This window comes from Rhinatrema bivittatum, chromosome 10 (genome assembly GCF_901001135.1).
Source record: "Rhinatrema bivittatum chromosome 10, aRhiBiv1.1, whole genome shotgun sequence".
In the NCBI taxonomy this organism is placed as follows: domain Eukaryota; kingdom Metazoa; phylum Chordata; class Amphibia; order Gymnophiona; family Rhinatrematidae; genus Rhinatrema; species Rhinatrema bivittatum.
The window spans coordinates 14,629,537-14,643,755 of record NC_042624.1 but is presented as its reverse complement, the minus strand read 5'-3'; the positions used below and the strand labels follow the sequence as shown (position 1 = coordinate 14,643,755).

Below are 14,219 nucleotides of genomic sequence, written 5' to 3'. Positions count from 1 at the left end.
TTATCAGTTGAAGCCTTTTTTTTATCTTTACATTATTTCAGAATGGTAGAACAGTCTTTGATAATAAGTAAAATTGACTATTGCAATGCTTTGTATGTGAGGTTACCATAGCAGTTAGTTATGATGCTACAATTAATTATTAATGGTGCAGCAAGAGTGATTATGGGAATCTGCCCCTTGATCAGATAACTCCAAACCTACACCAATTACACTGATTGCTGGTGAATAATATAATTCATTTTAAAATGTTGGTACTATTATTTAAGGCTTCACATATTGAAGATTATTCATTGTCTAACCTTATATTAATACCTGAATTTTACATTCATTGGAATATATTCTTTTAAAGGAACCAAATTTTAAGGATTATAAATATCAGGAAATGTGAAACAGAGTCTTTCTATTAAAAGCCCTAAGATGTAGAATAAAATTTTGAATTATTTGAGTAAAATGGAGGAGTTAAATTTTTTTAGGAAAATTTAATAAAGGATTTTTTTAAACAAGCTTATGTAAAATGTTTGTGATATGATAAAAGTTTATGTATGCTTCTGTACTGTAAGCTGCATAGATCAACAAAGTTGGATATTATAGATTATAAATGCAAAATAAATAGATAAATAAACAATACCATGGCTGATACAGAGGCATTATGATATTCTGTTTTATTCTCCGATCCTTTCCTAATAGTTCCTACCATACTATTTGCTTTCTTGGCTGCTGCCACAGACTGAGCAGAGGGTTTTAATGTATTATCCAGGATGATGCCTCAGTCCTTTTCCTGGGAGGTAACTCCCAATGTGGAACCTTGCATTGTATAGCTATAATTTGGTTGCTGTTACCTACATGTATCACTTTGTATTCATTCACATTAAATGTCATCTGCCATTTGGATGCTAAGTCTCCCAGTCTTGCAGGGGCTACTTGCAATTTCTCACAAAAAAAAATCTTTTTCTGATTTAACAACTTTGAATAATTTTGTATCATCAGTAAATTTGATTACCTCACTCATCGTTCTCACATCTAGGTCATTTATGAATATGTTAAAAAGTAGTGATCCTAGTATAGATTCCAGAGGCACTCCAATATCCACCTTTCTTCATTGAGAAAATTGACTATTTAGCCCTACTCACTGCTTTCTATCTTTTACTATTTCTCAGTCCACAATAGAGCAATGCCTCCTATCCGTATCCATTTTTCTCAAGAGTTTTTCATGAGGTACTTTGATAAATGGTTTTTGAAAATCCATATACACTATATCAACTGGCTCATCTTTATCCATATATTAGGAACATAAGAACACAGGACTTGTCATACTGGGAGAGATAAAAGGTCCATCAAGTTCAGTATCTTGTTTACATCTGTGGCCTTCCTGAAGCAAAGATGGGAAAGGTGTTACCTGAAAACCCTGCATTTGGAGGATTAGTTAGTAGTAGGGATGTGAATCGTTTTCCATATCGTCTTAACGATAGAAATCGTGTGGCAGGGCAAGAAAATCGTCTTAGGCACGATTTTTTAGTTAAAAAATCGTTAAAAATTGTTTTTTCCGATTAGTGCGCACTAACTCGAGTTAGTGCGCACTAACGGGAGTTAGTGCGCACTAACTGGGAGTTAGTGCGCACTAACTGAAAATGATACAATTTGACACTTTTCAGGTCAGTTAAGGTCAGTTTAGGAATGAATATGTATTCCTATTGGCTGCCCTCTTATTTATTCATGTTACCAAGTTTCCTACTGACAGTATATGGGGGATGGGAAATGGAAACAGTTGGTAGCTTGACAAAACAAGTAATGTGATCAGTCAATGTGACTAGAACTTGTGCCATAACCCTGATACCAGGGGTATTGTGATCTTCCTGCACACAGTGCCCTATCCCTATTAATACCAGGAGTGTTGTGATCTTCCTGCACACAGTGCCCTATCCCTAATACCAGGGGTGTTGTGATCTTCCTGCACACAGTGCCCTATTCCTGATACTGGGGGTGTTGTGATCTTCCTGCACACAGTGCCCTATTCCTGATACCGGGGGTGTTGTGATCTTCTTGCACACATCCCGGTATCAGGGATAGGGCACTGCATGCAGGAAGATCACAACACTCCTGGTATTAATAGGGATAGGGCACTGCATGCAGGAAGATCACAACACTCCTGGTATTAATAGGGATAGGGCACTGCATGCAGGAAGATCACAACACCCCTGGTATCAGGGATAGGGCACTGTGTGCAGGAAGATCACAATACCCCGGAGGAGTGAGGGTCAGGCAGCCCCCCCCTGTCTGTGAAGCCAGCCTCTCACTAGTAATGCAGGGAGGGAGCTGTCTCAGACTTCACCATCCTCCCCCCCCCCCCCCTTACCCACACACCATTCACTAGCTGGGACATGGGGGAAGTCAGGAGTGAGGGTCAGGCAGCTCCCCCCTGTCTGTGAAGCCAGCCTCTCACTAGTAATGCAGGGAGGGAGCTGTCTCAGACTTCACCATCCACCCCCCCCCCCTCACCCACACACCATTCACTAGCTGGGACATGGGGGAAGTCAGGAGTGAGGGTCAGGCAGCTCCCCCCTGTCTGTGAAGCCAGCCTCTCACTAGTAATGCAGGGAGGGAGCTGTCTCAGACTTCACCATCCTCCCCCCCCCTCACCCACACACCATTCACTAGCTGGGACATGGGGGAAGTCAGGAGTGAGGGTCAGGCAGCTCCCCCCTGTCTGTGAAGCCAGCCTCTCACTAGTAATGCAGGGAGGGAGCTGTCTCAGACTTCACCATCCTCCCCCCCCCCCCCCTCACCCACACACCATTCACTAGCTGGGACATGGGGGAAGTCAGGAGTGAGGGTCAGGCAGCTCCCCCCTGTCTGTGAAGCCAGCCTCTCACTAGTAATGCAGGGAGGGAGCTGTCTCAGACTTCACCATCCTCCCCCCCCCCCTCACCCACACACCATTCACTAGCTGGGACATGGGGGAAGTCAGGAGTGAGGGTCAGGCAGCTCCCCCCTGTCTGCGAAGCCAGCCTCTCACTAGTAATGCAGGGAGGGAGCTGTCTCAGACTTCACCATCCTCCCCCCCCCCCCTCACCCACACACCATTCACTAGCTGGGACATGGGGGAAGTCAGGAGTGAGGGTCAGGCAGCTCCCCCCTGTCTGTGAAGCCAGCCTCTCACTAGTAATGCAGGGAGGGAGCTGTCTCAGACTTCACCATCCTCCCCCCCCCCCCTCACCCACACACCATTCACTAGCTGGGACATGGGAGAAGTCAGGAGTGAGGGTCAGGCAGCTCCCCCCTGTCTGTGAAGCCAGCCTCTCACTAGTAATGCAGGGAGGGAGCTGTCTCAGACTTCACCATCCTCCCCCCCCCCTCACCCACACACCATTCACTAGCTGGGACATGGGGGAAGTCAGGAGTGAGGGTCAGGCAGCTCCCCCCTGTCTGTGAAGCCAGCCTCTCACTAGTAATGCAGGGAGGGAGCTGTCTCAGACTTCACCATCCACCCCCCCCCCCCTCACCCACACACCATTCACTAGCTGGGACATGGGGGAAGTCAGGAGTGAGGGTCAGGCAGCTCCCCCCTGTCTGTGAAGCCAGCCTCTCACTAGTAATGCAGGGAGGGAGCTGTCTCAGACTTCACCATCCTCCCCCCCCCCCCCTCACCCACACACCATTCACTAGCTGGGACATGGGAGAAGTCAGGAGTGAGGGTCAGGCAGCTCCCCCCTGTCTGTGAAGCCAGCCTCTCACTAGTAATGCAGGGAGGGAGCTGTCTCAGACTTCACCATCCTCCCCCCCCCCCTCACCCACACACCATTCACTAGCTGGGACATGGGGGAAGTCAGGAGTGAGGGTCAGGCAGCTCCCCCCTGTCTGTGAAGCCAGCCTCTCACTAGTAATGCAGGGAGGGAGCTGTCTCAGACTTCACCATCCACCCCCCCCCCCCTCACCCACACACCATTCACTAGCTGGGACATGGGGGAAGTCAGGAGTGAGGGTCAGGCAGCTCCCCCCTGTCTGTGAAGCCAGCCTCTCACTAGTAATGCAGGGAGGGAGCTGTCTCAGACTTCACCATCCTCCCCCCCCCCCCCTCACCCACACACCATTCACTAGCTGGGACATGGGGGAAGTCAGGAGTGAGGGTCAGGCAGCTCCCCCCTGTCTGTGAAGCCAACCTCTCACTAGTAATGCAGGGAGGGAGCTGTCTCAGACTGGTATCAGGGTTAGGGCACTGTGTGCAGGAAGATCACAACACTCCTGGTATTAATAGGGATAGGGCACTGTAAGAGATGACTGTAGTAGATTGAATAAAGATCTGATGTTTCTGCTCTCCTCACACCAAACAAAAACAACACACAAGCAGAGAAGCCCTTCTTACAAAGCTGAGCTAGTGAGTTAAGTAGGAGGAAAAGTAAACATACTGGTGCCAGTGTGGCTACTTAAAAAATACACTTACCAACAATCAATTACATATATTTGAACTGTGTACAGTTCCAGCCAGGACCACCTTTCTAAAATGCACAGTGATTGGCAAATTCAACATGCACTAGCATTTCAGGTGCCTGCTAACAAAAATAATAAACAAACAAGTTCTAGTCACGTGAGTGCTGATCATTACATTACTTTTTTTGTCAAGCTTCCAACTGTTTCCATTTCACATCCCCCCAACCATATTGGTAACATCAATAGATAAGAGCACAGCCAGCCAATAGGAATACATACATACATATTCATTCCTAAGTGACCTTTACTGACCTGGGAAGTGTGAACACTTTGTTTTATTTTCTGTTGGTGTTCGTTAGTTTCCAGTTCCATTTCCCATCCCCCCAACCATCACCTCAGTGGTAACCTTGGTAACATCAATAGATAAGAGGGCAGCCAGCCAATAGGAACACATATTCATTCCTAACTGACCTTCAGTGACCTGGAAAGTGTTTATTTGTATCATTTTCAGTTAGTGCGCACTAAATTGAGTTAGTGCGCACTAAATCGGAGTTAGTGCGCACTAACGGGGAGTTAGTGCGCACTAACTCGAGTTAGTGCGCACTAACACGATTTAATGATTTTTAACGATAAATCGTTAGAATTTCTATTGTATCATGTTCTATAACGATTTAAGACGATATAAACATTATCGGACGATAATTTTAATCGTTGAAAAACGATTCACATCCCTAGTTAGTAGTGTGTCAGCATCCACTTCAGTGATGGAGGAGAGAGAGGCAGGACCTGACATTGGTGAGGGAGAGAAGGCAACACTGACAGTGCAGGAACAGAGGATGAGTGAATCTTCTGCCACAGTTTTCAGGGTCCACCACCCATTCAGTGCTAGCATCATACACCCCAATGGATGCAGACAGAGCCAAGGGATCATGAAGAAAATCTGTGATCTGGAGCCATTTAAGTAATTCAGGGATGGAGCATCATGTGAAAAAGTAGAATCCCTTTAAATTTGCAGCTGGGGATAGTAGCAGCAGTAGACAGGGGACTCCTTCTGCAAGCGAGGGGACACTAATTGAAAAGGGGAAGGGTGTGCTATGTTTTGACTAGGAAGTGTGCCCTCAGGTCGTGGTGAGAGCTGACTCCACCCACAGGGAGGAGCCCTGTGGGAACTCACCATGACAGGCAAGGTCTCAACAGTAATGGACGCAAGAACAAGGTATTTTATTATACTGCAAATGGTTACCCGAGGATCGGGTATGTAGACACAGCCCAGGGTGGTAAGGCTATGAGTTGGTTTCTCCGGTGGTGGTCTGCAGAGGGGGGTAACCCGGGGAAGGCTTGCTTCTAGAGGTCTCTATGCCAAGGATCTCCAGTAGTGGTCCGCAGCGTGGGGTAGGCCGGAGACAGGAGTTGGTAGTAGGCGTAGAGCAGCGTGGATCCGGTAGTGGTCCACAGAGCAGGGTAACCCGAGAATCCGTATCACTGGAGTGAAGAGAAGCGTAGCGTAGCAATACTCACACAGGCTTGAGTAAGGAGACTACTGTGAGGGTCGCAGTGAAGGCCCGAACCACGGGTAGCACTGGAGAGTCCAATAGTAGAAGAATGGTGAGGATCCCAAGGAAGGCCCTCCAATGAACGGATAGCCAGAGTGCAGCAAGGCCCCCGAGTAGCGGGTACCTGAGGCTCTCAGCAGGATCTCTGGAGCAAACGCAGTGGAGAGTCTCGGTGAAGCGCAATTGCAAAATAGGAAATCCCTTCTTTGCTAACTCATAGGTATGAAGGACTGATGGGTATTTATCCACGTAGGCAGTGACTTTATGCGGAGGGGACGCCCCTGAGGTTCCCGCCATGACACAGACAAGAAGGAGGGAGGTGCATGTGCGCGTGCCCTAGGTCACTCCAGAAACAAGATGACGACTGGGATCGCCCACACCGTCCCGGGAATGCCAAGGTGGTCGGTGTGTATAGGCAGAGGCAGTCAATCTTGATAGGAGTGGGACTGAAGGCAGAAAAGAGGTGAGCAGCAAAGGTGGCAGTCATCTGCGATCGACAAGCGCAACAGAGTGTTTTTCAAGTCTCTTCCAATCCTTCAGCTCCTTCTACCTGTCAGGTGGCAAGCCAGCAGCAGCAGTCCCCAGCTATACCTAGGAAGCAACAGCCCATGATGGCGGAAATGGGGTGGTGTTTAGATGCTGCCTGCCTTATTCCCATGACAGTGCCACCGAAATGGTGACCAGGAGCATTGATGAGATGATCACTTTTGATGATTAGCCCCTGCAGGTAGTGGAGAACTTGGACATATGCTGCAGGTTTTAACACTAAGCTATAAAGTACCATCTAGGGCCACTTTAAGCAGAAAAGTCATCCCCAGTTTGTACAGTCATTGTAAAGGTCGCATCCATGTACTGCTGGCAAAGGCACAGGAGAGCAGAGGCTGGATGAGAGAGCCAACCCAAAAACGGTGTTATGAACACTTGATGGCATCATGAGAGGCAAAGTGGCACTGAAAGTGACATCAACACCCTAAGATACCATGAAGGGAGAAAGAAGTAGAAAATATGGCAGGAAAACTCCCAAGGTACAGATAAGGGACCAAAAATCAGAAAAAGTGGTCTCAAGATTTCAAAATAATTGGAGAGGTGCACAGCAGCACCCCAGATTAACAAGAAGACCTTAAGGTGTAAGAGCTGGAGTATGCCAGGAAGGTGTAGTGGCAGAAAGAAGTTAAGAACTCCAAGGAGTAAAATCTGCACATGACAGCAAAGCTGAGCGACACAAGGTTTCAGTGCATATTGGACCCTGTGATTGATTTGGAGACGTGGCAGGAGGAAGTTGGATATATGTGGCACAGCTGTCATTGTTGGAGACATGGTAGGACTCAGCATTGGTGTGTTGTGGGCCTGGGAATGGCTTCTCAGGCCTAGGAGACAGCAGCACCTTGTTTGTTGAAGTCTGGCCCTTCTGGTAGTGTCAGGGACATAGCAGGAATCAGCATTGGTGTGTTGTGGCCCTGATAATGACTTCTCAGGCCTAGGAGGCAGCAGCCTTGTGTTTGCTGAAGTGTGGCCCAACTGATGGTGTTGGGTGACAAAACAGATCCCAGCATTTGTGTGTAGTGGCCCTTGGCAAGGCTTCTTGGTCTTAAGAGGTAGCATCAGTGAGAGATACAACAGTATTGTTGTGTTGTAGCCCTCTTAATGGCTTCTTGGGCTTGAGATGCAACAACAATGTGTTTGTTAAAGTGTAACTCAACTGGTGGTGTCGGGGACACAGCAGGTCTCAGCATTGGTATGTTGCAGCCTTTTGAATGACTTCTTGGACCTAGGAAGCAGCAGGACTATGTTTGTTGAAGTTTGGTCCAACTGGCTGTGTTGGGTTACAGCAACACTCAGCATTGGTGTGTTGTGGCCCTTGGAATGGATTCTCAAGCCTAGGATACAGCAGCATTGTGTTTGTTAAAGTTTGGTCCAATTGTTGAGGACATAACAGGACTCAGCATTGGTGTATTGTGAACCTCAGACTGCCTTCTCAGGCCTGGGAGGTGGCAACAGCAGTGTGATTCTGGAAGTGTAGCCCAAACGTTTGTGTTGAGGACACAACAGGCAGATGCAGATGCTAGATGTAGGCCTAGGCCCCATTGCTGGTATTGAGGCATGGCAGGCAGACAGGCAAAGCAGATACTGGACCTTCAGATTCCTTTCATTCATCTTGCCACTCGCATAGCAAATTTGGATACCCAAACAAAGGCAGATACATTTTCAGGAACACTAGCTTTTTGATCAAGTTTGGTCACAGCCTGGAGCAATGAGGGCTTACGATGTCCCCTGCCATTGAAAACACTCTTTTGCTGGGCACACTAGGTGGTGGACAAGAGAGACAGCACTAGGTCTGGCCAGATGCTCCACTTGTGGGATCAGGTGCGGTCTCACCATGGAGCAATACAGAGGCATTATGACATTTTCCGTTTTATTCACCATTCCATATCTAATAATTCCCAACATTCTGTTTGCTTTTTTGACTGCCGTAGCACACTGAACTGATGATTTCAATGTGTTATCCACTATGACACCTAGATCTCTTTCTTGGGTTGTAGCACCTAATATGGAACCCAACATTGTGTAATTATAGCATGGGTTATTTTTTCCTATGTGCATCACCTTGCACTTATCCACATTAAATTTCATCTGCCATTTGGATGCCCAATTTTCCAGTCTCACAAGCTCTTCCTGCAATTTATCACAATCCGCTTGTGTTGCAGTCTGGGAAGCTGCAGTCCAGGTGTGAACCCTTGAACCAAACTACCCTGGTTAGAGTAGCTTGGGAGGCGGAGCCACAGGCACAGGTCTTAACCCGGGAAACAGGAACCCCCCAGGAGGAGCCCGTAGGGTCCTAGAACCTTGGGACTTAAGAGCCACAGGCACAGGTCTTCACCCGGGAACCAGGAACCGCCCAGGAGGAGTCCGTAGGGTCCTAGAACCTTGGGACTTAAGAGCCACAGGCACAGGTCTTCACCCGGGAACCAGGAACCCCCCCGGAGGAGCCCATAGGGTCCTAGAACCTTGGGACTTAGGAGCACAATAACAGTCTAATAGTTAGCTCAGGCGGGGCCAGACTTCCGGTGACCGTACGTCCATAATGCGCGTGGCAGCAGCGAGATGACCCAGTAATGGCGGACGCCCTACAGGCCCAGCAGAGCCGCGGAAGCGGCGTTCCCCTTCATCGGAGGTGAGCCCTGAGTTCAGCAAAAAGAGGGGAAGCGGTGGAGACCGCAACAGCTTGTGATTTAACTACTCTGAACAATTTTGTGTCATCTGGAAATGTGATTATCTCACTCGTCGTATTTCTTTCCAGATCATTTATAAATATATTGAAAAGTAAGGGTCCCAATACAGATCCCTGAGGCACTCCACTGTCCACTTCCTTCCACTGAGAAAATTGTCCATTTAATCCTACTGTCTGTTTCCTGTCTTTTAGCCAGTTTGCAATCCACGAAAGGACATCGCCACTTATCCCATGACTTTTTATTTTTCCTAGAAGCCTCTCATGAGGAACTTTGTCAAACGCCTTCTGAAAATCCAAGTATACTATATCTACCAGTTCACCTTTATCCACATGTTTATTAACTCCTTCAAAAAAGTGAAGCAGATTTGTGAGGCAAGACTTGCCCTGGGTCTTTACCATTAAACCATGTCTTTCTATATGTTCTGTGATTTTGATGTTTAGAACACTTTCCACTATTTTTCCTGGCACTGAAGTCAGGCTAACCCGTCTGTAGTTTCCAGGATCCCCCCTGGAGCCCTTTTTAAATATTGGGGTTACATTTGCTATCCTCCAGTCTTCAGGTACAATGGATGATTTTAATGATAAGTTACAAATTTTTACTAATAGGTCTGAAATTTCATTTTTTAGTTCCTTCAGAACTCTGGGGTGTATACCATCTGGTCCGGGTGATTTACTACTCTTCAGTTTGTCAATAAGGCCTACCACATCTTCTAGGTTCACCGTGATTTGATTCAGTCCATCTGAATCATTACCCATGAAAACCTTCTCCATTACGGGTACCTCCCCAACATCTCTTCAGTAAACACCGAAGCAAAGAAATCATTTAATTTTTCCGCGATGGCCTTATCTTCTCTAAGTGCCCCTTTAACCCCTCAATCATCTAACGGTCCAACTGACTCCCTCACAGGCTTTCTGCTTCGGATATATTTTAAAAAGTTTTTACTGTGAGTTTTTGCCTCTACAGCCAACTTCTTTTCAAATTCTCTCTTAGCCTGTCTTATCAATGTCTTACATTTAACTTGCCAATGTTTATGCTTTATCCTATTTTCTTCTGTTGGATCCTTCTTCCAGTTTTTGAATGAAGATCTTTTGGCTAAAATAGCTTCTTTCACCTCCCCTTTTAACCATGCCGGTAATCGTTTTGCCTTCTTTCCACCTTTCTTAATATGTGGAATACATCTAGACTGTGCTTCTAGAATGGTATTTTTTAACAATGACCATGCCTCTTGGACATTTTTTACTTTTGTAGCTGTTCCTTTCAGTTTTTTTCTAACAATTTTTCTCATTTTATCAAAGTTTCCCTTTTAAAAGTTTAGCACGAGAGCCTTGGATTTGCACACTGTTCCTCTTCCAGTCATTAAATCAAATTTGATCATATTATGATCACTATTGCCAAGCAGCCCCACCACCGTTACACCTCTCTCACCAAGTCCTGTGCTCCACTGAGAATTACATCTAAAATTGCTCCCTCCCTCGTCGTTTCCTGAACCAATTGCTCCTTAAAGCTATCATTTATTCCATCCAGGAAAGTTATCTCTCTAGCGTGTCCCGATGATACATTTACCCAGTCAATATTAGGGTAATTGAAGTCTCCCATTATTACTGCACTACCAATTTGGTTAGCTTCCCTAATTTCTCTTAGCATTTCACTGTCCATCTCACCATCTTGACCAGGTGGACAGTAGTATACCCCTATCACTATAGTCTTCCCCGACACAAGGGATTTCTACCCATAAAGATTCAATTTTGTATTTAGTCTCATGCAAGATGTTTATCCTGTTGGACTCTATGCCATCCCGGACATAAAGCGCCACACCTCCTCCCGAGTGCTCCTCTCCGTCATTGCGATATAATTTGTACCCCGGTATAGCACTGTCCCATTGGTTATCCTCTTTCCACCATGTCTCTGAGATGCCAATTAAGTCTATGTCATCATTCACTGCTATACATTCTAATTCTCCCATCTTACTTCTTAGACTTCTGGCATTAGCATACAAACATTTCAAAGTTTGTTTTTTGTTTGTATTTTCATTCTGCTTTTTAATTGATAGGGATAAGTTAGAATTTTTTAGCTCAGGTGAGTTTTTAGTTACAGGCACTTGGACTACTTTTCTTATTATTGGAACCTCACTGTCGGGATGCCCTAATTCTAATGCATCATTAGTATCCTTTAAAGATACCTCTCTCCGAACCATACGCTGCTGAGCGACTGTCGGCTTTCCCCTTTGTTCTAGTTTAAAAGCTGCTCTATCTCCTTTTTAAAGGTTAGCGCCAGCAGTCTGGTTCCACCCTGGTTAAGGTGGAGCCCATCCCTTCGGAACAGACTCCCCCTTCCCCAAAAGGTTCCCCAGTTCCTAACAAAACTGAATCCCTCTTCCTTGCACCACCTTCTCATCCTCGCATTGAGACTCTGGAGCTCTGCCTGCCTCTGGTGACCTGCGCGTGGAACAGGGAGCATTTCAGAGAATGCTACCCTGGAGGTTCTGGATTTAAGCTTTCTACCTAAGAGCCTAAATTTTGCGTCCAGAACCTCCCTCCCACATTTTCCTATGTCGTTGGTGCCCACATGTACCACGACAGCCGTGTCCTCCCCAGCACTGTCTAAAATCCTATCTAGGAGAGAGCGCATGTGTGTATATATATGTGTGATTGAGCTTGAGGGAGAGAGGGAGACTATGGGGGTCGATTTTAAATCCTACGCACGCGGGGTACATTTGTGCGCGCTACCTGGCATGCACAAATGTACACCCGATTTTATAACATGCGAGTGTTGCCGTGCGAATGTTATAAAATCCGGGATCAGCACGCGCAAGGGGGTGCACACTTGTGGACCTTGCGCACGCCGAGCCCTAGGGGAGGCCCGATGACTTTCCCTGTTCCCTCCGAGGCTGTATCTTACGCGCATAACCCTTTGAAAAATCTACAATAATCCCTTTCCTCCTCCCACTAATCGTCATAGTCGCAGGACATCTGGAAACTAAAATTTCCAAGATTTGGAGAATAGGGACTTTTTAAAATCATTATTAATTTTAATTATTGGGTATTATTTAATTGGTGTTTGGAAATGTTTTTTAAAATTATCCTTTTTTTAATTCTTGGAGGTAATTGTATTCATTAGCTGTTTTTTTTTTTATTTATCATTATTTTACATAATAATACAAAGAAAACCTTGCATAGAATTACAAGAGATACAATGATATTGTTCTTTAACAAAAACTAATATCTAATCTTCAAGTAAATAATAATAAGTTAACATAACAAATCGAAGATCTCTTTCCTACGTAGGAAAATTGAGAGGAAAAGAAAAAGAAAGGAGAACATTAGAACATCTTATAACAAATAGGCTGGTAACACGTCAGGTATTTTAATTATGAATCCTACTCTATAGGATGCAGGTTATTGCGCCTGAGCCTCTAGAAAAGCTTGAAGTTGTTCCGGACTGAAGAATATATATGTATTTCCTGAACGTTTTATAATGCACTTACAGGGGTACCGCAAAACATAGGTACCCCCTAGTGCTAAAACGTCAGGATACAAAGCAATACATTTCTTCCTACGCAATTACGTTGGTTTTGCTAAGTCTGGAAAGAAATGAACCTAACCTCCCGAAATTAATACGTTCAGATTTTTAAAAGAATTCTTCATAATTAATCCAACATCATTTTCAGAATGAAAAGTTACAAATAGAGCAGACCTCTCTATTTTTTAAACCGTAGAAGATTCTAAGAAATTGGACAGATTGGGGTAGATTTTTTAAAAAAGCGCGTTTGCGTACTTTTGTTGGCGCACCAGGCACCAACAAAAGTACGCTGGATTTTATAAGATACGCGCGTAGCCACGCGTATCTTATAAAATCCTGGATCAGCGCGCGCAAGGCTGCCGATTTTGGGCAGCCAGCGCACGCCGAGCCGCGCAGCCTGCCTCCGTTCCCTCCGAGGCCGCTCCGAAATCGGAACGGCCTCGGAGGAACTTTCTTTCGCCCTCCCCTCACCTTCCCCTCCCTTCCCCTATCTAACCCACCCCCCCCGGCCCTATCTACCCCCCCCCCACCTTTATCCATGGATTTACGCCTCCCAGAGGGAGACGTAAATCCACACGCGCCAGCGGGCTGCTGGCGTGCCGAGACCCGACCCGGGGGTGGTTCCGGAGGGCGCGGCCACACCCCGGGCCGAAACCACGCCCCCGGGCCCGCCCCCGTAACACCGCATCCCGCCCCCAAAAACGCTGTGTCATTCGGCCACGCCCCAGCACGCCCCCAACACGCCCCAGCACGCCCCCCGACACGCCCCCGACACACCCCTGACACGCCCCCTTCCGAAAACCTCGGGACCTACGCGCGTCCCGGGGCTCTGCGCGCGCCAGCAGCCTATGGAAAATAGGCGCGCCGGTGCGCAAGGCCCTGCTCGCGTAAATCCGGGTGGATTTACGCGAGCAAGGCTTTTAAAATCCGCCCGATTATCCATATCTATCCCTAATCCTGGTGAAATTGGAGTGCTTCATTGTTTTAAGAAGAATATTTTTTTTTTTACAGAAGGAACTTTATCAGGAGGTATTTTTAGGATCTCTACAACAAACTTTTTAAAAGTCTGAAAAGGCAACTCTCCCATCACCTTAGGAAAATTAAGGAGTCTTAGATTCAAGTGTCTCAAATAATGAATTTTCTTCATTAGCTGTTTTGAAATATATTTATCAGAATGGTTTCAGTATTATGACTGTTTTATATTTCTTGATTTCATTGTTTATTTAATGAGGAATGGTAATTTTTCTATTTCTCCAGTGTTGCACTGCATACAGAGTCTGGCTTGTTACAAAAGATCAGCTTTTGTCTGCGTGTTATTTATTTGTACTTTATAGTCTCTGGTCTATATTTGGTGAGAGCCTGTCTGTGTTCTGCATCTGTGACCAAGGTGAGGTTTTCTGCTAGTGTGCAGCTTCTGTGTAGGGATCTATAGCAGCTTGGCTTGATCTGTTTTCCTAATAGGACATGTAATGTTGTTTTAGGGCCTAATGTA

General features: G+C 46.2%; 1 protein-coding gene across 1 annotated transcript in view; it reads left to right on the top strand.

Annotated features, from left to right (window-relative positions):
- Positions 1–14,219, top strand: part of LOC115100388 (coagulation factor XIII B chain-like) — a 108,161-nt gene that overhangs the window by 12,183 nt on the left and 81,759 nt on the right. The gene's annotated exons all lie outside the window — the stretch shown is intronic.